The sequence below is a fragment of the Ambystoma mexicanum genome, chromosome 8, assembly GCF_040938575.1.
Source record: "Ambystoma mexicanum isolate Mex_15411 chromosome 8, UKY_AmexF1_1, whole genome shotgun sequence".
Taxonomy (NCBI): Eukaryota; Metazoa; Chordata; class Amphibia; order Caudata; family Ambystomatidae; genus Ambystoma; species Ambystoma mexicanum.
Window position 1 is genome coordinate 538,179,233 of NC_090929.1, and position 22,737 is coordinate 538,201,969.

Below are 22,737 nucleotides of genomic sequence, written 5' to 3' on the forward strand. Positions count from 1 at the left end.
TTTACTGCAACATCCGTTATATTTGTGTTCATCCACTGTACCATTTGAATTTTATCAATCTGCAATGACAGTTTTAGTTTATGATGATCACTCAAATCTGTTTGAATAACCTCCAACTTTTGAACCAAATTAAAAACTTTTGCATTAATATAGATATAATCTATTATGGCATACTGGGCGCATCTTTGCCAGGTGGTCTGAGCGGGACAATCTCCCTTCACATTTCCATTTAACATCAGGAAGTTGCGCTCTGCCATAATTGAGGCCCATGTCCTTTCATCTCCCATTAGTGCAGTATCCCCCTCTGTAATGAGATGCAAATTAAGATCGCCTAAAATGTAATGTACATTAGTCCATCCTCACGGGCTAAAGCATATAATATTCCCATAAATTGACAGAAAAAATCCTCTGATTTCAGTGTATTGGTGCACCAATATATGTTGACAATTGCTATTTTTTGGTGCTTATTAGAGAGTTTTGCCACTTGAAATGACAGAGATGGAGACTTACAAGTGGCCAATTCAAACCCACATTTCTTTTTTACCGCTATTATTAGCCAACCTTTAGGTCTACCAAAGGCGCCTTTTTCTGCTGGTGTGAACAATATGGTGTGTGAGTCCCAAATCGGTGGCAGCAAGAGCCAGGTTTCCTGAAGGGCAACAACGTCATTATCAACCATGTCCCCAATGGTCGTGGAATTGAGGTGGTTGTGCCCTCGAGTGTTCCAGGAGACCACAGTCAAGGATTCTAAGTCCGGGCATAGTTATGTAGGCCTGATATGATCTGTCAGCTCTTGGTGTGAAGCACTATTGCTAGCTGATGTGAAAATTCGATACATATGGCCCTGTAGTGCAGTAGGCCCAGGCTGGGTTTCTTGTGTTGTACTAAACCCTAAGTCAAACAACACCATTCTTGCCTGCCACAGAGTTTCCGCCACCAAGGATAATCGCACATACAATCGAGCTATAGACAGATCAGTATGATTTATAAACTCGATCTGCTCAATATCCAAAGATGAGATAGCTGATAGAGCTGGAATTTCTGCACAGATATTAAGAATACTAGACTGGTTTAAATCATAAGATTTGAATGGGGTGTCTCGACATTTAATAATGAAACGATGATATGACTGCTCTTGTTTTGCCTTGGTCTGGGCAAATTGCTCTTTTGTCGGTATTGATAACCTTGCTGGGGACCGGGCCCACCTTTCCTGGTAAATGGCGGTAGCCGGTTGAGGCCCCTTTAATAAGTGCTTGAGTGACGGGTACCCTTTTTCCGTCATTACATATTGATTGGACTCATTCGACTGCTGAACAAAGGCTTCGATGGACGCTTTGATTTCTTCTCGTATCTCTTGTCGAGAGACTGGGGCCAAACTAGGTGTTGGAGCTGGGAAAGATGACATCAGTGGTTGTACATGCTTCTCCTGTGGGTTAGTACTGGAGTTCCGTGCCAGATACGCTTCAACTGTGGCTCTGATTTCATCCTGCAATATGTTTGTAGGACGGACACTTTGTTTAGGGGCATCAACAACTACTGAATTCTGAACTTCGTGAACAGGAGCTTGTGGACATTGTATGGTATTAGATTGTGCCAACTGTACATCAGCCTGGCCACTCAAAATCAATAGTTGAATATCACAGGGTTCATGCCTCACCTTCTGTAGGGACTTGTTTGGTAGGAACTTCAGATATGAATCAATAGATTTCTGGATCTGGGTCTGAATCGCAAGTAAGATAGGTGCACTCTGAGCAGTTTGATTCGGGGACTTGGCTGGGGATATTGCAGCAACTACAGAAGGCAACGAGGCGGGGGGTTCAGAGGCTGTTGGCTGAGAAATTTGTTGTTCATTGCTGCGTTCTACCATTTGCACTAGATCATCCAATGGTTGGTGCGGCACCATCGCCACAACCGTTGGAACTGTCTCTAGAGCCTGGGGACCTGGGTCAGACGTGAGAACATGCACCTGGTCCATAGACGAGTCCGGTAGATTTTTCCGTTTTAGTCCCCTTCCTGGTTTTGGAGTAAGTATTTTAGATTTGGATATTTGCACTTTCCTCTTTTTGTGCGGCCGTAAAGTATTGGATTTCGCGACTGGCGAGCTAAATACCTCTAATACATTTTTTGGGGCTACTGTATGGGAAAGCTGATTTGTCTTGAGGTTGGCAGCAGTCCCAGAAACAGCTGCAGCAACAGGACCAACTGGCACCTTTACGGCGGCAATAACTGGACCCCCTGATGTCTTAGAAGTGTTGACAGTAGAATTTACTTCCCCCGTAGTGGTGGGGGCTTGGTTTCTCTCCGGCATACAAGGTGTGTTAGATTGTAAACATAACTGCACAGAAAAAGAGGTAATGGGGTCAATTTCAGATGTTTGCGTACATGCTGTCTGTGTAGATTTCGGGCTCAATGCTTCGCGAGCTTGAGAAGGTGCTTTATACTGGAACTTGATTTTTGAATGTAATGAAAGCAACTGTTCAATACACTCAGTCTGTTTAGTAACTTTCAAATCCAGACCTTCGTATAATTTAGCCACAGCTAGCAAAGCTGTGTTCATTGCAGCTAGCGTGTTATTCAAGGCCGGGGCCTCCGGAAAAGAGCGTCTCTTCTTGTAAACTGGGTTCAGAAAAAAGTCTGACACTCAAGCACCTTGATCAAATCGTGGTTGCCTAGGAGTAGGCGCTATGAATGAAACTGACTCATCGATGGATTCTATAGGAAGGTTTGGATCCTTTATGGGGGAAGCTGCCGGTTTCATTATGGGTATTTCGCTGAGGGGCAACACCAGTGACAGGGTCTCATCGTTTGTGCTAAAATGGCTTTTATTACCTGGTTCAAGCTGAATTAAATCACCATTGTTTAAACAAATGTATACGACTTCATTAGAAAGTTCATCTGTTCGGCTGGTAAGATTCATGAATTCAATATCCTCCTCCTCAATTTCTCCAATCATTGTCAGATGGGCACGAGCTTGTCTCAGTTTTTGTTGGGCCAGAACAGAGCATAGGACAGGTTGTGGCATTGTATCCCCAGGAAAAAGGGCTACCGCTGGCCGTAAGTCTCCTGCAAGACAGACCGCCATTAATGTGGCATCCGTGGGGGCACCGTGCAAACTTCCTTCATGATGTGTGATATCAGATGCTATTGTATGACTGGGATTAGAGAACGTAGGGGCAGATGGTTGTACTACCGTGCAAGTCTCCATAGAGATAGAATCGATTTGGGTCGTGGGGAGCAGTTGACCAGTGTTCCCCTCAACCTCAGAAGTAGTTCCCTCCTTTGGGCATAATCGAATATCATCAGAGACTGAGCGTGATCGCTGGGTGGAAATGCGACCAACCCTTGGCAGTAAAGTCGTGAGTCGGGTTTGAAGACAGGCTTTTCTCAACACATCATCACATCCCGAATCACTCAATTTTGCTCGGGTCTCCATAATAGATGGCATGTTGGTGGTCTGGGTATATGGGAGCATTCAATAATTCTCCTAGTACAGTAAAGGAGTGATAAAATAAAATAAAATAAATAAACAAACAAAGGCGAATACCCCTCAAGAAATGAGTACCTGGGACCCGGCGACCCGCGAACAGCAAACAGTATTTTTAGTACTTGCCGGGTGCGCGCGCGGGTGCGTTGTAATGTGGGACTATGTAGCAGCCACGCGAGACGTGCTCGCTGGGAGGTGGAGCCAAGATTGAGGCAAAACCTTTAAATAAATAAAAAAGACAGAGTCGTATTACTATACAGCTGATAGTGAAGGCTGGGATATTGACAGGTTCTACAACAACTAGACAGCCTGCACAACGTGCACAAGGTGTGCACTAGGTGGATGAGCATAGCGTGCACAAAAATAGTCACCTTTTTCTATTTCTTTCAGTCCAGGCAAAAGCAAGTGTTGCTGGCTAAGACGTCCTCCTGGTGGACGCATAGCACCGCTGCAGAAAAGCATCGAAATGGAAATGCTTCAGAAGAGTGTAGAACCGTCAAGCTCCGAGTCCTCACACGCGCAGACTGCCGGCACAGCAAACAGTACTTGTAGTACTTGCCGGGTGCACGTGCGGGTGCACTGTAATGTGGGACTATGTAGCAGCCACGCAAGACGTGCTCGCTGGAAGGTGGAGCCAAGATTGAGGCAAAACCTTTTTCTATTTCTTTCAGTCCAGGCAAAAGCAAGTGTTGCTGGCTAAGACGTCCTCCTGGTGGACGCACAGCACCGCTGCAGAAAAGCTTTGAAATGGAAATGCTTCAGAAGAGTGTAGAACCGTCAAGCTCCGAGTCCTCACAAACATAAGCAGTTTTTCACCCATCTCTTACTGTCTAAAACTCTGCAAGCACTTTGCGAATGAATGGCATACGCATAGGACAAAGTAATGTAAATACGGCATGTATTCAATTTCAATGTTCGCTAACAGCACGCATGTCCTTAGAACAGTTTCAAGTTCCCTGTACACAGCACGGACTGAAATACTACCCTTATTAAACCCCTCATTCTCTGTACGTACAAACATCCCGAACAAGGCATACATAGAATGTACATCAGGAACACCTACTGCCAGAACATAAGCAGTTTTTCAACCATCTCTTACTGTCTTAAATTCCCCAAGCACTTTAACACAGCAAAATAGGTTTCGAAATAGGTTGTTGCCGCTGGTACCCGCTCTGCGGTCGGCGGATCCAAGATGTCGTGCGCATCCAAATAATCTGACGCTGAACATGTCTCGCTGCAGCTAATCGGCAGAGATGTTGCGTGTCCGCGGTCATGACGCCAGCCCCTTAGCCAATCAGTGTCTTGTCCGTGGAGCGAACAGGGAAGTGTGACCGCGGAGCGGACATAGATATCACAAATGTTTTAATACCTACTTTTTTGTCATTTTAAAAGAAAGTACTACACGGAGAGTCACCAAATTTACAAAAACCCGCTTTCGGGACCAAGCCGCTCTTCATGCTGCGAATTTTGTGAAAATCCATCCAGCAGTTTGGCCTGTAGCCGTGCGCAAATTTTTTCCTCCATTCAGTCTATGGGAAAAACAGAAGTTTTGGGACCCCCCCTATAACTTTGCCCACCCTGGACGAATCCTCACCAAACATTGCATAATGATTCAGAGTGGCCCATATACCTTTCCTGCAAGGTTTGGTGAGGATTCGTCCAGGAGGAGCGAAGTTATAAGCCACTCAAAAAGTGCTCTTCCTATGGAAACAGCAACTTAACCATAACTAGACGGCCACTATTGTGGCCGTGTAATGTTTGGACCAGGTGGTCTCTCCCATTGAAATGCGTCGTTAGCCACTCACATAGCTATGCAGAGGCATACGTGGCCTCCGTCTTTGGACACTACCACCAGTGGAAAGATCCATAGAGTTAGTCCTGGGGCTTTATTAATAAGGTGGAAACGTAGTAGTTGCTGTAGTTCATTCGCCACTTTTTGCTCGAGGTGGAAACCTATGTGACGCAATGTTGAGGGACTGTCCTGATGGACCCATCTATGCGCAGCTTGATCATGGTCCATTGAGCTTTCCTAACCCACTATAGAGTCTCTGGAGCATTTCTCTGAGAGTGTATTTTGATAACGGGGCAATAGCGATTGTGAGTATGCAATATTTTTGTATAATGTTACAGAGGACCTCCTGAGACTCTCTGTAATTCATACCAATGAGACCCAATGCCTGGGCTGCTTTGAAACTGAGGAGGATTCTTCCTCTCATGCGACTTCTCAGAACATTTATGGTAACCCTCACTGACTGTCTCCTGCACGTAAATGTACCTTAGAATTGTCCAAATAATGGTAGAGGGTGACTTGCACCCCATTGATATATCCTTGTTTTAGAATGAGAGAGTTGGCTCCTGACTCCTGTTTGGAGAAATTTGGTTTCTTCAAATCCACATCTGTAGCACAATCTAGATGAAGTTTTAGACTGTGATGGAGGGCTTGATGAGGGCACTGGGGTGGTTGGTGCCCGGTGCAGAGCAAGCTTTTGTCTATCAGGGTATTTGGAGGCTTGCATTACTGCTACGGATTTGTGCTTCTTTGGTGATTTTATGGCAGCCGCTTGAATAGCTACCCTTTCATCTCTGCGGGCCAGGTAGATAATCTCATCCAGAGGTAGGGGCTTCTTAGCAGCTGTTTCTGAAATGTAGAAGAGGTGCACCCTTCAATGATATAAGGTGAATGGCTTTGTCATTGGAGAACTATGAGAAATGCCAATGCGCAACCTTTTGTCAGAGTCTAGTCACAAAGTCATCAATTGTCTCCTGTGATAGCTGGTGACATTTGTTAAATGCATATCGCTCATAGTCCCTGATAGGTTGGGCGACAAGATTCTCATAATGGGCTGCTACAAGTCTATTATAGGATGTTTTGACAGCATCAGGGAGTGTCTTTATTAATGTTTTGATTTCCTTCCTGGCTAGATTGATAAGGACGTCGGTGAGCGTGGGCACTTTATCACCCCCCACTGCTTGATGAAGTCAGAGAAACCTGGGTTCTCTATGTTTCTGGGGCTGTAGTTAGAAGGATAGTGTTTCTAAGAAATTCAGCCCTGGATCACACTGGCATTGCAATTGGGTGTGGACCTTCATCGACATTTGCACCTTCCATAAAGGTGAGGCTGGAAAGTATGTGTGCACAGATGGTGTGGGACTGGCCTTGTGAGGTCGGTATGGATCGGGCAGATTTCATAGAATGTGTCCTAATCAGACAGGCACCATGGGATGGATATGAGCAGGCTGTTTAACTTATGTAAAATGGGTATGGAGCAGGCCTTCGAAGTTAATAGACTGGGTATGGCGTAGGCCTTTAAACGTCTTATAGTGTGGTGGACATCTGTCACAAATACCCTGTGGTAAGTGACGTTGGTGTGTTGTTGCCACAAACTCACTGTAGGCCATGTATAGGCAAGGCTAAAAACCTTGGGGTCACCTTCGACTCCACACTCTCCTTCTCTCCTCACATCTCTGACGTCTCTAAGAAGTCACACTACCTCACACCTCCTCAGAGGTATTTCTCCTTTCCTCTCCTTCCCCCAGAAGCTCACTGTCTCCAGAGCCCTGGTTCTCTCCAGGCTGGACTACTGTAACAGCCTCTTTCTCAAACTGCCTGCCTCTACCCTCTGCAACTTATCCAGAACAGGACTGCAAGACTTGTCCTTGGCCTCAAGCCTAGGGACCGCATCTCTCTAGGACTGAAATCTCTGCACTGGCTCCCAGTGGCTGGAAGGATTAAGTTCAAAACCCTCTGCATTGTCCACAAGGCCTTCTGGGGCCTGGGGTCGCAATACCGTCAGCTCTCTCTTCCTAAATATCTTCCTTCTCAAGCTCTTCGCTCATCCACCTCCAACTCCCTCAGGGTCAGTCGCTTCTCCAAGCAAATAGTTGGTGGTAGATCTCTCTCATCGGCAGGGGCCTCCCTCTGGAACAGCCTTCCTGCATTCCTTAAATTTGAGGAGAACCATCTTCGGTTCCGGAAGCACCTCAAAACCTTCCTCTTTGCTTCTGCTTTCTCACCCCCTCCCCTGCTGATGTCCTGGCTGTTACTGCACTGGTTACCTGGCCACCCTTCTGATCTCGGGACCAGGCCCCGCCAGCTGCACACCTGCACGGACTTCCCGGCAACCCTTGCACCTGGGGACTGTTTCTCTGTATCCCTACAGTCCCCCTAACAGCACTTACGTATGCACTTACCTTGCACTTGCCACCTCTGGCCTTTTACTATCTTATTTATTCTAATATCCCATGTCCTGCACTTTTCCCCCTCCGTTACCCCCAGCACGTTTCCCTTTCCCCCTTCCCATGCACTGGCGCGATCTGTATGACACCGGGCCTAGTAAGATCATTGTCTGTCTTCCCTTGTCCCCCTTCCCTTGCCTCGTCGCACCTTGAAACACTTGTGTATAGGCGCGTTATAAATGCCATATCATATCATATCATACTGCTGAGGGAAGAGGGAGGAGTGGGGTTTCCGGATCTCTACACCTACTACAGGGCTGCCCAGCTCTGCATATTGGTGGTCCACATGGGCCCACACACCGACAAACAATGGGTCCCGATGGACAATGCAGTCCTGGCCCCAGTCTCCTTAGGGGAGTGGGTCTGGGTACCAAGGTCCCGCATCCTGAGGGGAATGCTGTGTCACCCGGTCCTCAAAGTTCTATGGTCCCTATGGTCGGGGGGAGGGGATAGATGGCTATCCACATGGCCGTCCCCTTTGAGCTGTATCTGGGCCCCGCCCCCGAGGGACGGGGTCGAGGAGCCGCTGGCGTTCCAGCTTTGGTAGGAGGCGGGTTAGAGCCGGGCTGGTCAAATGTGGGGAGGAGGGGTTTTCATTGCACTGGAAAGATTGGATGAGTGTTTGAGGGTGGGAAAACTCTCTGTATTCCAGTACCTCCTACTGAAAGAGGTGTTGACGAGGGGCCCAGGGGGTGAGAATCTGAGGAGGGGGTTGACAGACTTTGAGCAGCTCTTGTTGATGTGGATGGGCTCAAAGGGGCTTATCGCAAGGTTATACAGGACAATCTTGTTGGCAGAACCCAGGCACCCACTTCCAGCTAGAATTAGGTAGGGGCAAGATTTGGGGAGGGACGTTGACAATGCTCTATGGGCAGTGATGTGCATAAAGGCAATTTGCGCCACGGCTTCCCTCCAGTATAGGCATCAGGCCCTGAAGTTGTTGCATAGGTCGCACTACCCGCTGGCTGTGCTGGCAACGATAGATAGGGGGCAAGACCCAAAATGTTGGAAGTGTAACCGGGTGAGATGGGACTATGGTCATATGTGGTGGGGCTGCCACAAGGGAGATGTCCTATCCTGGGTTAGATGGGTCAGTGGGAAACACAGGGGGTTCTCACCGTGGTTTCTCCTCTTTAGGGTCCAGCTGGGGTAAGAGGACGTATGGTGCAGGTTATGCTGGTTGCAGCTGGATGTTGCCTGACCCAGTTGTGGAAAACTTGATGCATGCTGGTGGAAAAATAATTGGTGGGAAAGGTTCGAGCCATATACGATATGGAGTTCCTGATAGATCTTCTGGACGAATCTCGGTCCAATATAGAAGGCCCGTCGGTGCCCTTTTTTGAGAAATATGGCCGGTAAGCACTGTAGAGAGGGGGAGTGGCCTTAGCAGGGTGAGGACAGCAGGACCAGGTAGAGGTGACGGGGGATGAGTTACAATTTGGGGCCAGCATGGCACTCTGGAGGAGACAACCATGGGGGTCTCTATTGGAAAGGGGCCCACAGGAAGTGGGGGACGTTTGAACCTTGTGGAGAGTAGGAGCCCAAGGCGGGAAGGTATGTGAACTTAATAACATCTGCTGCATGGGGGTCTGGGGCGAAGGAAGGTTTGGAGAGTAAGGGAACAGGGTCAGGGATGAAGGGAAATTGTGGGTGAAAAGGGGAACAGTGTTGATTGTTGGCAATGTATTTTTTGAAATGCCAATAAAGTTCAATTTAAAAAAAAAGTTCTTCGGAGGGGCGTTATTTATTATTTTGCCTAGTGTAACTGGTGCTTAATCAGTGCCGCGTTTATCTGTGTGTTATGGGTGAATGACAAAGAGAGACATGCCTGGGGTAGCCCGTTCAGCACCTTCTAGCATTGTAGGGTTAAGGGCACCTGTTATTCTCTTATAAAAGGAGTTGGTTCCTGCTGCATTATCTGACCATTCGGAGAGGGCACCATCGCTGGCTTATCGGGAGCCCCTGTGGTTCCCTGATCCCAAGTCCCAGGTGTGGGATCCTCAGCACTCTGCCATCAGAAACAAAAGAATTCTAAAGTCAGAGTGTAACAGGTGTATAGACACGATAGGGCTAGGGCCTGAGCATGCAAGGCCTGCCAAAAATCTTTGAATTCTCAAGCTGAGCAGCAGTTGGAGTGGGGAGATTCAAGCACTGCGCATGTCAGAAACCAGGAAACTCTCCCTGTTTCCCGGTTTCTGTCTGCGTGAAGCATGGGAGCTGGAAGCTTGGAGAGGAAGCACAGAGCTGGTCAGGTAACAGGTAAGGAAAAAAAGCCTTTATGCACGTATGTGTTCGTGCATATTAGGATGTGAGATGTTTATGTATGTACGCATGCATGGGTGTGATTGAGTGTGTGAGAATGCAGTATGAATGTTCTAGGTGCACGTGTCAATGACAGAGAGAAGCTGGGTGTGTGAATCATGGGTGAATGTGTATAAATGTGCGAAGCTGGGGCGCAGGAGATATTGAAGCATGGACGTTCATTGACATTGCTTGTTTCACTGGCATTTTTGGGCAAATGCCAACTTAAGGTGTTATTATGTGCAGTAACGGTTGGGGTGGAAGTGTTTATAGTACAATGGGGCAGGCAGCCAGGACATTTTCTTACTGTGGCATGACATTGTTTACTCACATTATGGGCAAGGCCAACATGAAGTGTGTTTTTACCCTGGGGGTGGTGGACGTTTGTGCAGCCAACAAGGACATGTTTCCTTATTGTATTTATTTTTGCAGTTGTTAAGGGAAAAGCCAACAAATGCATGTTCTTATATGGTGGGGGGAAGCATTTATGCAGCCAGCAAGGACATCTTTCCCAACATGATGGTTGTTCTTACATGGTAGTAGGGGGTACTTGTGCAGCCAACAAGGAGATTATGTTTTCTTACTGAGGCATAGCTTTTTTACTGGTGTTATGTGGAAAGTCAACATGAGTGTTATTACATGGGGCAAGGGTTTGTACAGCCAGCAAGAAGTTGATGTATCCTTTCTGTGGCATTCCATTTTTAACTGGCATTAAGGGCAAAGTCAATATGAAGAATGTTAAGGGCAAAGCCAACAGGAGTATGTTCTTGCATGGGGATTTGGCAGAGCCAAGATGAACATGTTTTCTTTTGGTATCATTACTGTGCATATTATTACTGGCCATGCAAAGAGTTGGCTGGTGCAGTTGGGCACCAGGGGCCAGACACAGCCCCCATGTTTGTACGTTAGATTTAAGGTTCAATTAAAAAACATACATCTTTTACCTAGTGCAGTGCGTGGTGTGACCCTGCAGCAGCATGATCATCATGCGCATTGCACATAAGTGGTGGTCCAGGCCAACCGGGGAGTGTGTCGCGTGGCCCCTGCTTTGTTGAGGAGCTTAGTGGAGGGGGAAACATGGCCTGCAGGGGGGGGGGGCACATTTTGTGTTACGCCACTGGGCACCATTAATTTTCATGTCCTTTAAAGTTTTCTAACGTCATGCCTAGCAGAGACGTGCCATTAGTCATTGGCCAGGCTTAGGTTTACTTGCAGCTTGTGACAGCAATCTAGTGAACGTACAAGACACCAATGATTTGTGGATCCACTTTGTGTATAGTTTTGTATCTATGTTATGAATTGAAAAACCTATTTTGCAATTAAATGTATAAGGATACACTGAGCAGTGAGAGTTGTAGTCTATGGTGATGATTATTATTTTATAAACATGATGTAATTTAAAGTTGATAGGGAAGGTAGCCCTATAAGACAGTTGATCACCTTCTCAAGTCCCAACCAGCTTCTTGTTTGGTAGATGAAGGCATATTTAATATTCACTGATAGATAAGCGTCGCTGTTTGGAGATGTGTTGTATCTTATGAGCTCAGGTGACCTTTCTTGTGCACCTCCCTTGTGACCTGCATGTAGTGAGTGTATTTTATCTTTATCACGGAGTGATAATAAAACAAAAAGGAGGCACACATATCATACACAGGTCGGGTACTTTATCCCTCTAAATATACTGCAGGTTGTAAACAGCATTTTTAAAACATTACATGTCAGTGAGAGGTGCGGTTAGGTCCTTTAGAACAATATATATTACTGGTTGTCTAGGGACATTTTAGCATAATATACGTCACTCTGATATAGATGAAAAATGCGCATGTACTGCATTATATGACTTACTGGAAAGCCACAGGAACCCTCCTCATATCCAGATCCCATGCAGTTCTGCCCACCGTGCTGAGGGGGTGGGTTATCGCAGTGTCGAAAACGGCTGATCACGGCTAGGCCACAGGAAACGGGACAGTTGCTCCAGGGTGTCCACAGCGACCACATGCCATCCACTGTGATAAATTAGACCAAGTCTATGTTAGTGGAAAAGTTCTGTGTTATGAAGTCGAAGACTTATTTTTCATATCACAAAGGAATTTAATTGGCTTTGTCAGTCGGAAAGAGGTGGGGCATGCTGCTTTCTTATTGCCTGCTGTGCCTGATAATCAGGGAGTTCGGATTCACTAGTGTCTAGAAACCACAGACTGCTCTGTTTTGAATGCAAGTGTGCTGAGAGAGTGATGGACGTGTGATGAAATGAATGTTCTCCTTGAAGGATAATGTCCTAGAGTAAATCATGCCCTGAGTGTTCTCAGAATTAGGTGTTAGTTGCCACCATGGGCTGACCCATCGCATAATGACCCGCTAGCACAAGTTCATACGCCAGAGTGAGGGTGTTCAATGAGGGCTTAGTGCCATTAAATGGCTGGGCAGCCTGCCGAAGTGGCTGTAAAGGTAATTATCAAATCGGCATCACAACCAGGATGCTAATGCTGACTTTATTTTTGTGAAGAAAAGGTTTGGCACATGCCAAGGGAGCCATTTCTTGACAAAAATACAAAAACTATATTCAAGATGGCCACCGGACAAATTGCAAACGGTTCTCAAGGATAAATCCCCTTTCATTGTTCCTGTCGGTCTGTGAGAAGCACTGCTAGCAGTGGTGGGATGGCAGCAGGTAAGTGGATTTCTGTTTGGTAATTTGGACAATTTGAAGGGTGAGAAGTGTTTCACGAGAGAGGGCATGTGCGGCAGAGCAACCATCAGCTTGCTTGGAACACAAGTCATTATCGCTGTATACACCCCACAAGCTGAGAAAGCTGATTGGCTGTGCACTGCTAATGAAGCAATAGAACCAGAGGATGGTGGATGCCACAGGGGCGATAGTTACAAGCCTGAGCGAAACAAGGGCTTTAACATAACCCTGGGGCATTCCCACAGCGGTAAAGCCACCCTCAGAGGGTTCTATTGCTATTAGTAACCCAGCATGTCGCCCCAGGTACTAAAAGCATTCATTTCTCGAGTTGAGAAACACTGTTGAACCCGTTTCTCTACTCAAGAAAAAAGAGCAAAAAAAAATGGCCATCGGGGATCGGGCAGAAGGGACTACATGTAGTCCCGTCTCCCTATCCATGGTGGCCATTGAAATTAATGAAAAAATAAAAACCAAACAAAATGGCTGCCATGCAAAAGGGAGAAGACATTATGAATAGACCCTTCTCTCTTTCCATGCCACCTAATCTCCCCTTATCTCTTTCCATGGCACCCAATCGCACGCCAGCGGTGTGCCGGGAACAGCCCTGGCCCTGAAGCCAGCGAGGGACAACGCAGCAGAAGGTATGTGGGGAGGGGCAGGGGGGGCCTTAAATATGTGGAAAAGTGTGGTGGCAGTGGGGGAAAGGTGGTGCACACTTATCTGATTCCTGGCGAGGGGAGATGGTGGCCTCCCGCTCTGAGGAGGCTTGGAGCGGGGACTTTCCCACTGTGGTAAGGACCCCGTTCCAAGTCTCTTCGTTGGCTGGGAGACTGCCACACCCCCCTCGCCGGGTACTAATTTCATTTAAGATATGAGTGGACTCTAGTCTCTCCCCACCATCAGAATGATATGTCCGCGAAGTGGAAATGTTTTACTACTCTTTAAAAGCATGTGAAGCATGGGTATCCGCTGTAATGAAACATGCAAGGATTTTAATGGTGGACATCATAAGAAGATCCATACTAATTAGCCGCATGAAGCAGTCAAAGGCATGGGATCCTGGGGTCCTCCGACTCCTGTGCTTATCCTGTTTTATGCAGATAATATTGGGAGAACACTGCGTGGGAATGAGGCCCGTTGAGTGAACTATTGCTGTTTCTCCTCTATGGACAAACCATGATATTCTTGCGTATAATCTCAAGAAAAGACAAGACTACTTAGTACAGATATATGGAATGGCATACTATTTCCATCACCCTCGAGCACCACCCAGACCAGGGTCTAATTGAAGAAATAATGTTCGTTTTACTTTAATGCCCTGTAAATGTAGACCTCTCTCCTTGTTTGGGCTTATGAACCGCCAATCAGCAGAACCAGAGGAGAAGGGGTATAACACTGTTCCCTGATATACACAATTTCACTGGACAGACTGAAAACGTTCTACTAGTAGAAATACTGAGTCAAACCTACACACTGTAGGAGAGGCCAGTGGCAAAATCGTGATTGTGCACAATGGATCATGCCTCTGAGTCACAGCTAGTCATGCGACCAAGCTTGACACGTGACCGGCTGGTCATTGTCAGGTTGCCCACATCGTTGTGTGGGCGGACCCCTGTTGGGTCCCACAGGACATGACGTCCCGGACGTGACGTCAGGGGTAGGGGAGGGACGAGGGCAGGTTCGGCAGTTCCACCGATGTAGTGAATAAAGAAAGTTGCATGATACCCAGCTCCCGCGTATCCTTCCTGTGCAAGCAGGGCCTCCTACTAGGGGACGCTTCAGGTCGAAGCGGCGCCCTAACACTGGCGACGAGTGGGCACGGATCCCCGCTGGCACCGTGCCGAGGTCTGCGGCCGAGCAGTTCAGCGCGTCGGCGCACCTCGGGCACGACGGCCGACTTCACACGGTCCCGCCTCCCGCATGACATAGGCCTGGAGTTTGGCCTACGGGAGCACCAGAATCACGGGAGCACCGTGTGCACGCGGCCCCGCCTCCCGCGTGACAAAGCCCACAAGATTCACAAGGGCGCCCACGGCACACGGGCGCTCCGGAATCACGGCAGCCCTCGCCACGCGCGGCCCCGCCTCCCGCGTGATACGGACCTGTTCTCCACACGCGGGTGCGCACGCAAAGGCGTGCCAGCGCGCCCGCTCTGCAGCAGGGAATGGAGCAAGAGCATGTCCATACAACCCCTCCCACGAGTGAAGTGAAGGCGCGCAGGCCGCGCGGGCCAAGTAATAAGGCCGCGCCGCAAGGAAGCGGTGAAGTGGGGAGATATAAAACACCTCACACAGCAGAAAGGCTACTGCCCAAGCACAGCCCAGGCGCCACAGCATATCGCCACACGAACTCTTCACTGCTACGCAGTCATGTCGGACACGGCGACCACGCCAGCGTCCTCCTCAGGCGGGGTAGGACCGGCGTCTGGAAACGCTGACACAGCACAGGACAACAACCAGCATGCACACCAGGAAGGAGTAGCCCAAGTCATGCACATGCCCAACCCATTTGAAATCAGAGATACATCCAATCTGGGGCCCAGATGGAACATATGGCTACGGGACTTCAAGTTCTACACAGGTGCCATAGGATTGACGGACGACACGAGGCTGAAAAATACACTGTTCATGGCAGTGGGACCAGCGGTAAAAGACATTGCGGGGGAGTTGCTGAACGTAGAAACAGTCACATACGGGGAGCTACACGCCAAGCTGTCCGAATACTTCGCACCACATACAAACGTGGATTATGAACGCCACATGTTCCACACAACAAGACAGGATAAAGGGGAATCCATAGACAGTTTTGTGATGCGACTACGCATCAAACTGAAACATTGTGAATTCCATAGGTACTCCAATGAAGAGGCGCTCAGGTCCCAAGTAATAGCTGGATGCCTCTCACAGCCTTTTCGCAAACAACTTCTACAGAAACAACGATCGCTAGAAGAAATCCTGGCGCTGGCTCGCATGGAAGCAGCGGTAGGCTCGCAATTGGACAGCCTCGGAAAAGTGTCCATACACCAACCCAGTGACAACACTGAAGCGATCAATAAGCTGTATACCCACCCAAGTGAAGCCAACAAACACCCCGATGCCACATGTTTTAAATGTGGCTATGAATACCCACACACAGGAACATGCCCGGCTGTGGGGCAAAAGTGTGCCGCATGCAGGGGAATGGACCACTACAGGGCCATGTGTAAGAACGCCCCAACCCACTCAACTTCCAAACATCGCTACCAAGAAAGGCGCCGGCCCACCCCACAGAGCCCGCCCAGAGCGGCAGTAGACAGCGAAAGACGGCGCGCCAGGAAAGAAGAAGGCGACCTCAGAAGTCGATATACACGCGAAGATAAACGGTCGTCAGAGGACACGAGAAGATCACACAGGCGGCGTTTTATAAGATACATGGAGACCAGATCCCCCACCAGTACAGACACCCTTTCGTCAGAGGAGGATCAGAGAAGGAAAGGTTACGTATGGGCCCTATAGGACAACACGGCAGCCACCCAACACAGCCCCATTTTGACACTCCAGGTAAATGACACCCCACTGAAGTTTCTCGTGGACACCGGAGCGACGGTTAACATTATCAGTGAAAGCGCATATCAGTCCTTGACCACCCAGACAAAGATCAGAAAGGCCACGGTTGACATATACCCCTATGGATCCACGACACCCCTGCCATGCAAAGGCATGATCACAGCCAGATGCACACACAAAGGACACTCGGCAAAGATCCCGCTGTACATTTTAGACACAGAAGCCAACAGCGGGTGTATACTGAGCTTCCGGACAGCAGTGGACATGGGACTGGTACACATCCTATACCAGTTGATGGCCCACAAGTACTTCACAAAACCGGACTCAATCGAACAATCGTTCCCAAAACTCTTCACCGGCCTAGGCAAGCTGCGAAACCGGAAAGTGCACCTCCACATCAACCCTCAGGTCAAACCGGTGGCCCAACACTATCGAGGCATCCCGTTTAACATCCAGAGACAAGTGGAAGAGGAGTTGGACAAGCTCATCAAAATGAATGTTATAGAACCCGTAGCAGGCCCGACGCCATGGGTATCGCCCATCGTCCCCGTCCCAAAGAAGTCACCAGAAGGATCCATACGGCTATGCGTCGATATGCGCAGAGCCAACACAGCCATCGAAAGGGAGCGGCATCAAGCGCCCAGGATCACGGACATGATTCACCTCCTTCACGGGGCGAGGATCTTCTCCAAGATAGACCTTACAAAAGGTTACCACCAAATTGAAATAGCGCCGGAATCCCGTTACATCACCACATTTGTCACTCATCTCGGCCTGTTTCAATACAAAAGACTCAGTTTTGGCATATCCTCGGCCGCCGAGATCTTTCAGGAGGAGATTCACAAAGTCATCAGGCACGTCCCTAACTGTCTGAACTATTCAGACTATCAGGTTTGTCAGAGTCTTTTAAGGCTTCCCTCCCTTCCTTCTCACCGGAGGTATCCGTAGGGTAGTCTTGTGCCACCGACCTTCTTCCTGGGCGTCTTCGAGCTGGATCCTTGCCGTCTTTCTTGCCTTCCTTTCTTTGACGTAAGTAGGGGCGAGCTTCCAGGGATGCCACGCTGTCGGGTGATTGGGGAAACGAACAGCGGGAACTCCCGGGAGCCGGCTCCTGAGCAGGGAAAAAGCCTCAATGGCAGAAAAAACCCTGCGATGAGAGTCCAGAACAGGAAGATGCCCAAGGTGATGTCTTGGGATGTTGAGGATGATCGGAGTAACAAACTTGGAGAGCTGAGAGTGACGGATGAACAATGGGTGAGAAATCCCAGGTAAGCAGAATCACCTCCAGAGAAGGCGAGGATGAGGAGAATATACCAGGAGTGAAAGCAGGGTTATCCAGAGGAATGAAGAGGAGCACCCAGGACCAAAGAATGGTAAAGCCAAGGCGCCAATGAGGGAGAGACCAAAGGAGCCAAGCGGAGAGGAGGGATCACAGAGAGACCGGTCAGGGTACCGGTAAGCGAGCAAGCGGTAAATAACAAAAGAAAGTCCAATGGAGGGAGGTCTAGCCAGAAACGCGGGGGTAAACAGCGTAACCTTCGAGCCGGGAGTAGCAGAGAAGGTGCAACGCGAAGAAACGCTGCTCGAGCCCGACACTAAATAACATCGGCGGCCATCTTGGAAAAACACTAGAGCGGTGCTTCCCAACGGCCGTCGAACGTAATGGCACCTGTCAATGGCGTCTCCACAAATCCCAGAAGCGCCGCCTGACAGGAATCATGACAGTATGACCCCTTCTACTTGGGGGACCTCCTGGTTTGCCCGGATGTAATCTGTGAAACCTCCTAATGAGTTGCGGGGCATGAATGTGACTCACGGGCTCTCATGTACGTTCTTCGATGGGATAACCCTTCCAATGAACCAAGTATTGAAGGATTCCATGATGATAACGGGAATCAATTAACCGGGAAACCTCGTATTCTGCTGGTTCACACTGAGTGACACCAAGCGGACTCTCGGATCTTCTTTTATAAGGGTCCGGACGGTAAGTCTTCAAAAGAGAGGAATGAAATACGGGATGTACGTGCTTGAGAGAGGAAGGTAACTGAAGACGAAAGGCAACAGGGTTAACCTTCTTGGTGATCCGTAAAGGTCCGAGGTATCTGGGTGCAAATTTTCCTATGTGTGTCCAACGAGGTAAGAATTTTGTGGCCAACCAGACCTTATCACCTTCCGTCCACGAGGGTACTGCCTTCCTTTTCTTATCGGCCCATGTCTTGTAGGACTGTCGACTAGCGTTCAAAGTCTCACTGGCTAACACATGAGTGTCTTTGAGTTCCTTTAGGAGATGATCCATAGCAGGTAATTTCGACGGGCGAATATCAGTCAAAGGCAAATGTTTGGGATGGTAGCCAAACGTACAAAAAAAAGGAGACATATTGATGGCCGTATGTCTGGTATTATTATAAGTGAACTCAGCCATAGGGAGAAAGGCATTCCAGACTTCTTGCTTTCTGCTACAGAAACATCGAAGATATTGTTCTAACGTATGATTGAGCCTTTCTGTCTGCCCGTTGCTTTGCGGGTGGAACCCAGAGGAGAGAGCTCGTTGAATCCCCAACTGTTTGCAAAGAGAGCCCCAAAATTGGGAAGTGAATTGGGGGCCCCGATCTGATACCACGGTTTCTGGTAGACCATGAAGCTACACAATCTCTTTCAAGAATATCTTGGCCATCTCAGGGTTCGTAGTTACCCCCTTCAAAGGTGTGAAATGGGCAAATTTGCTCAGAGAATCGACAGTAACCATGATGGCTGTGTTTCCTTCAGAATTTGGCAACTCCACAATAAAATCCGTGGAGACATGGGTCCATGGTTGTTTGGGAGCAGGTTCCTGTTGTAATAGGCCTATGGGCTTGGAGGAAGAATACTTGTTGGCTGCACAGATGGAACAGGTGGATACATAGGAATGCACATCCTGATTCCAACCTGGCCACCAGAACATTCTGGACAAGAGATCCTTGGTAGCTCGTATGCCCTTATGTCCGGCCATGGGCGAATCGTGACACCATGAGAGTGCCAGTCTTTGATGCTTCTTGTCGGGTAGATATAGGGCTCCACCCTTAAAAAGGATTCCCTCTCTTTCTTGTAATTCAGACCCTAAACCAGACCCAATCGGAGAGCACTGTTGCTGGATGCGGACATCGCGCAAAAAAATATTGGCCACGGTACTGATCTCTTTACCCGCTAACAATAAATCATGGCCAGAGTCTGCTTCACCAACCGAATCACAATTATGAGACAGGGCATCGGCTAAGATATTCTGTTTGCTGGGAAGGTATGTAACCTCAAAATCAAATTGTGAAAAGAAATACGCCCAACGGGCGTGTCTGGCATTACGACATTCCATCTGTTGCAGAATCCGAAGATTACTGTGGTCGGTCCGTACCGTAAACCTATGAATAGCCCCCTGAAGGAGGTGTCGCCACTCTTCACAGGCATGCTTGATCGCCAACAACTCTCTCTCAATGACAGAATAATTCCTTTCACTGGAAGACAAGGTTTTAGAATAATATGCCACCGGATGTTCTAGACCATCCTTTCCTTTCTGAAGGAGAGTGGCCCCAATAGCTCCTCCTGAGGCATCCGTCTCTACAATAAAGGGGAAAGTCTGATCAGGCTGCACCAGAATAGGTGCCGAGGTGAATGCCACTTTCAGAGCTTGGAATGCAGAATCTGCCTCTTGAGACCAAGAAAAGGCTACTCCCTTCTTCAATAGTGAGGTGATTGGGAGAACCTTCTCGGAGAATCCAGGAATGAATTGACGGTAAAAATTAGCCAGTCCGAGGAAGCGCTGAACTTCTTTAACGTTTCTGAGGGCTGGCCAACCGGTTATAGCTTGAATCTTCACGGGATCCATGCGGATACCCTCGTGAGAAAGGATGAAACCTAAATAGGTTACCACTGGAGCTTCAAAAACACACTTTTCAGGCTTTACCAAAAGCTTGTTTTCCAGCAGACGTTCTAGTACCAGCCGAACGTGTCTTCTATGTTCAAGGAGGGACAAAGAAAATATCAAGATGTCATCTAGATACACCACCACTGAGGAAAATAGGAGATCGGCAAACAACTTATCCATAAAGCGTTGGAATACAGCAGGTGCGTTAACTAAGCCGAAGGGCATGACTCGATATTCAAAATGCCCTAGTGGTGTCCTAAATGCTGTCTTCCATTCATCCCCCTGTCTTATACGGAGCAGATGATATGCTCCCCTGAGATCAAGCTTAGTGAAGACAGATGCACCTTGTACGGCTTCCAATATCTCCTTGATAAGAGGCATCGGGTATCGGTCTTTGATGGTAAGGCGATTCAAACCTCGGTAGTCTATACAAGGGCGGAGTTCCGATGATCCCTTCTTCGGTATGAAGAACAAAGATGCTCCAGCTGGCGATTTAGATTCTTGAATGAGTCCATTTTGTAGATTACAATCTAGATACTCTTTGAGAGCCTTGCGCTCGGGTAAGGATAGGGGATACATCCTCCCGAAAGGTATAGACGCATTAGGTTGAGTTTCAATGGCACAGTCTTCTCTTCTGTGAGGAGGAAGGGAATGTGGTTGCTTGTCCAGGAAGACTTCTAAAAAGTCTTGATAGTGTTCTGGGATCATATGAAGTGATGCTGTCAACAGGAGATCCGCCTTGTTCGGGGAGGCCTTGAGATGACCGATCTCTAGGCATTCATTGAGGCAAAAGGATGACCGAAACTGTATGGTATTGTTCGTCCAGTCGATCAATGGGTTGTGTCTGCGTAACCACGGAATACCAAGAATGACCGGAAAGTGTGCAGCCTTGATGATGTCGAATACCATTTCTTCCTGATGCTGAAACAATTGGACTTGCAAAGGTAGAGTCTCTTGACTTATGGGTCCTGAAGACAGAGGTTGGCCATCTACCCCTTCCACAGGAATGGGCAGATTCTTGAAACGAAGTGGCACGTCGTTCTCTCTGGCCCAGGATACATCAATGAAGTTCCCTGCTGCACCACAGTCCAGCATGGCTAAAGCTTCCCAGACAGTAGAAGGATCCCGACACAACTTAACCTGAAAGACCATCAGCCGATTGTCTTCTCCAGGAAGAAGAGGCAAAGTGTTGTTACAGGGATTCTTTTCAACACCCCCGGACCTACCCCTGATTAGGTTCGGGGAGATTCGTTTCCCTGGGGGCGCGGAGGAACCTCTGGGCAATTTCGAAGTAAATGTTTACTAGAACCACAGTACATACAGAGGCCCAACTCTCTTCTTCTCTTCTTTTCTTGGTCTGTCAAAGGCCCTCTTGTAGTACTGATCTGCATTGGTTCCTCTCCAACGGGGGAAACCGGACGATCCCTCAAAGAATTGGGTGAGATAGATAAGGGAGGGAGACGTGGACGTCTTCTTTCCTGTCTTCTTTCTCTTAACCTGAATTCAATCTGCAATGCGAGTGATACAAGTTCTTGAAAGGTCTGGGGTCTTGCAATGCGTGCCAGTTCATCCTTAATGTCCTCATGTAAGCCGCGACGAAATAAAGTCTGTTGGGCCGAATCAGGCCATCCAGCATCTGTGGCTAGTTGCATGAAGGATGTCACGTAAGTCTGTACATCGTGGGGGCCCTGTCTAATGTCAAGGATGGCTTCATATGAGCCATACTGAACCTCGGGTCGGTCAAAGCGGGTCTTTAACAGTTGTAAAAACTGATCAAAGTCAGAGGTAGCTGGATGAGACTGTAGAACTAGTGTGAAGCCCATGCCAAGGCGTTTCCTGTTAAATTTGAGACTAAGAAGCCCCCCTTGGCCTTGGTGGTCTCATAGGTGCGAGGACGGAAAGTAAAATAAAGCCGGCAAGCATCCAAAAATTCCTTCAATAACTTCGGATTGCCATCATACTTTCCGCAAGATAATGGTAGAGGAGGTAGGTCTCCACGGGTCTCCTCACGAGCAGCTACCTGCAGCCGTAATGATTGGTTTTCGGATCTAAGTGATTGAACCTCTACCGTAAGCCCCTGAATGGCGGCTACCAATTCCTGGTACTGTTCGAGAGAAGCCATCTGTGTTCTGTGGCGTTGCACGCTATCAGGTTTGTCAGAGTCTTTTAAGGCTTCCCTCCCTTCCTCCTCACCTGAGGTATCCGTAGGGTAGTCTTGTGCCACCGACCTTCTTCCTGGGCGTCTTCGAGCTGGATCCTTGCCGTCTTTCTTGCCTTCCTTTCTTTGACGTAAGTAGGGGCGAGCTTCCAGAGATGCCACGCTGTCGGGTGATTGGGGAACCGAACAGCGGGAACTCCCGGGAGCCGGCTCCTGAGCAGGGAAAAAGCCTCAATGGCAGAAAAAACCCTGCGATGAGAGTCCAGAACAGGAAGATGCCCGAGGTGATGTCTTGGGATGTTGAGGATGATCGGAGTAACAAACTTGGAGAGCTGAGAGTGACGGATGAACAATGGGGGAGAAATCCCAGGTAAGCAGAATCACCTCTAGAGAAGGCGAGGATGAGGAGAATATACCAGGAGAGAAAGC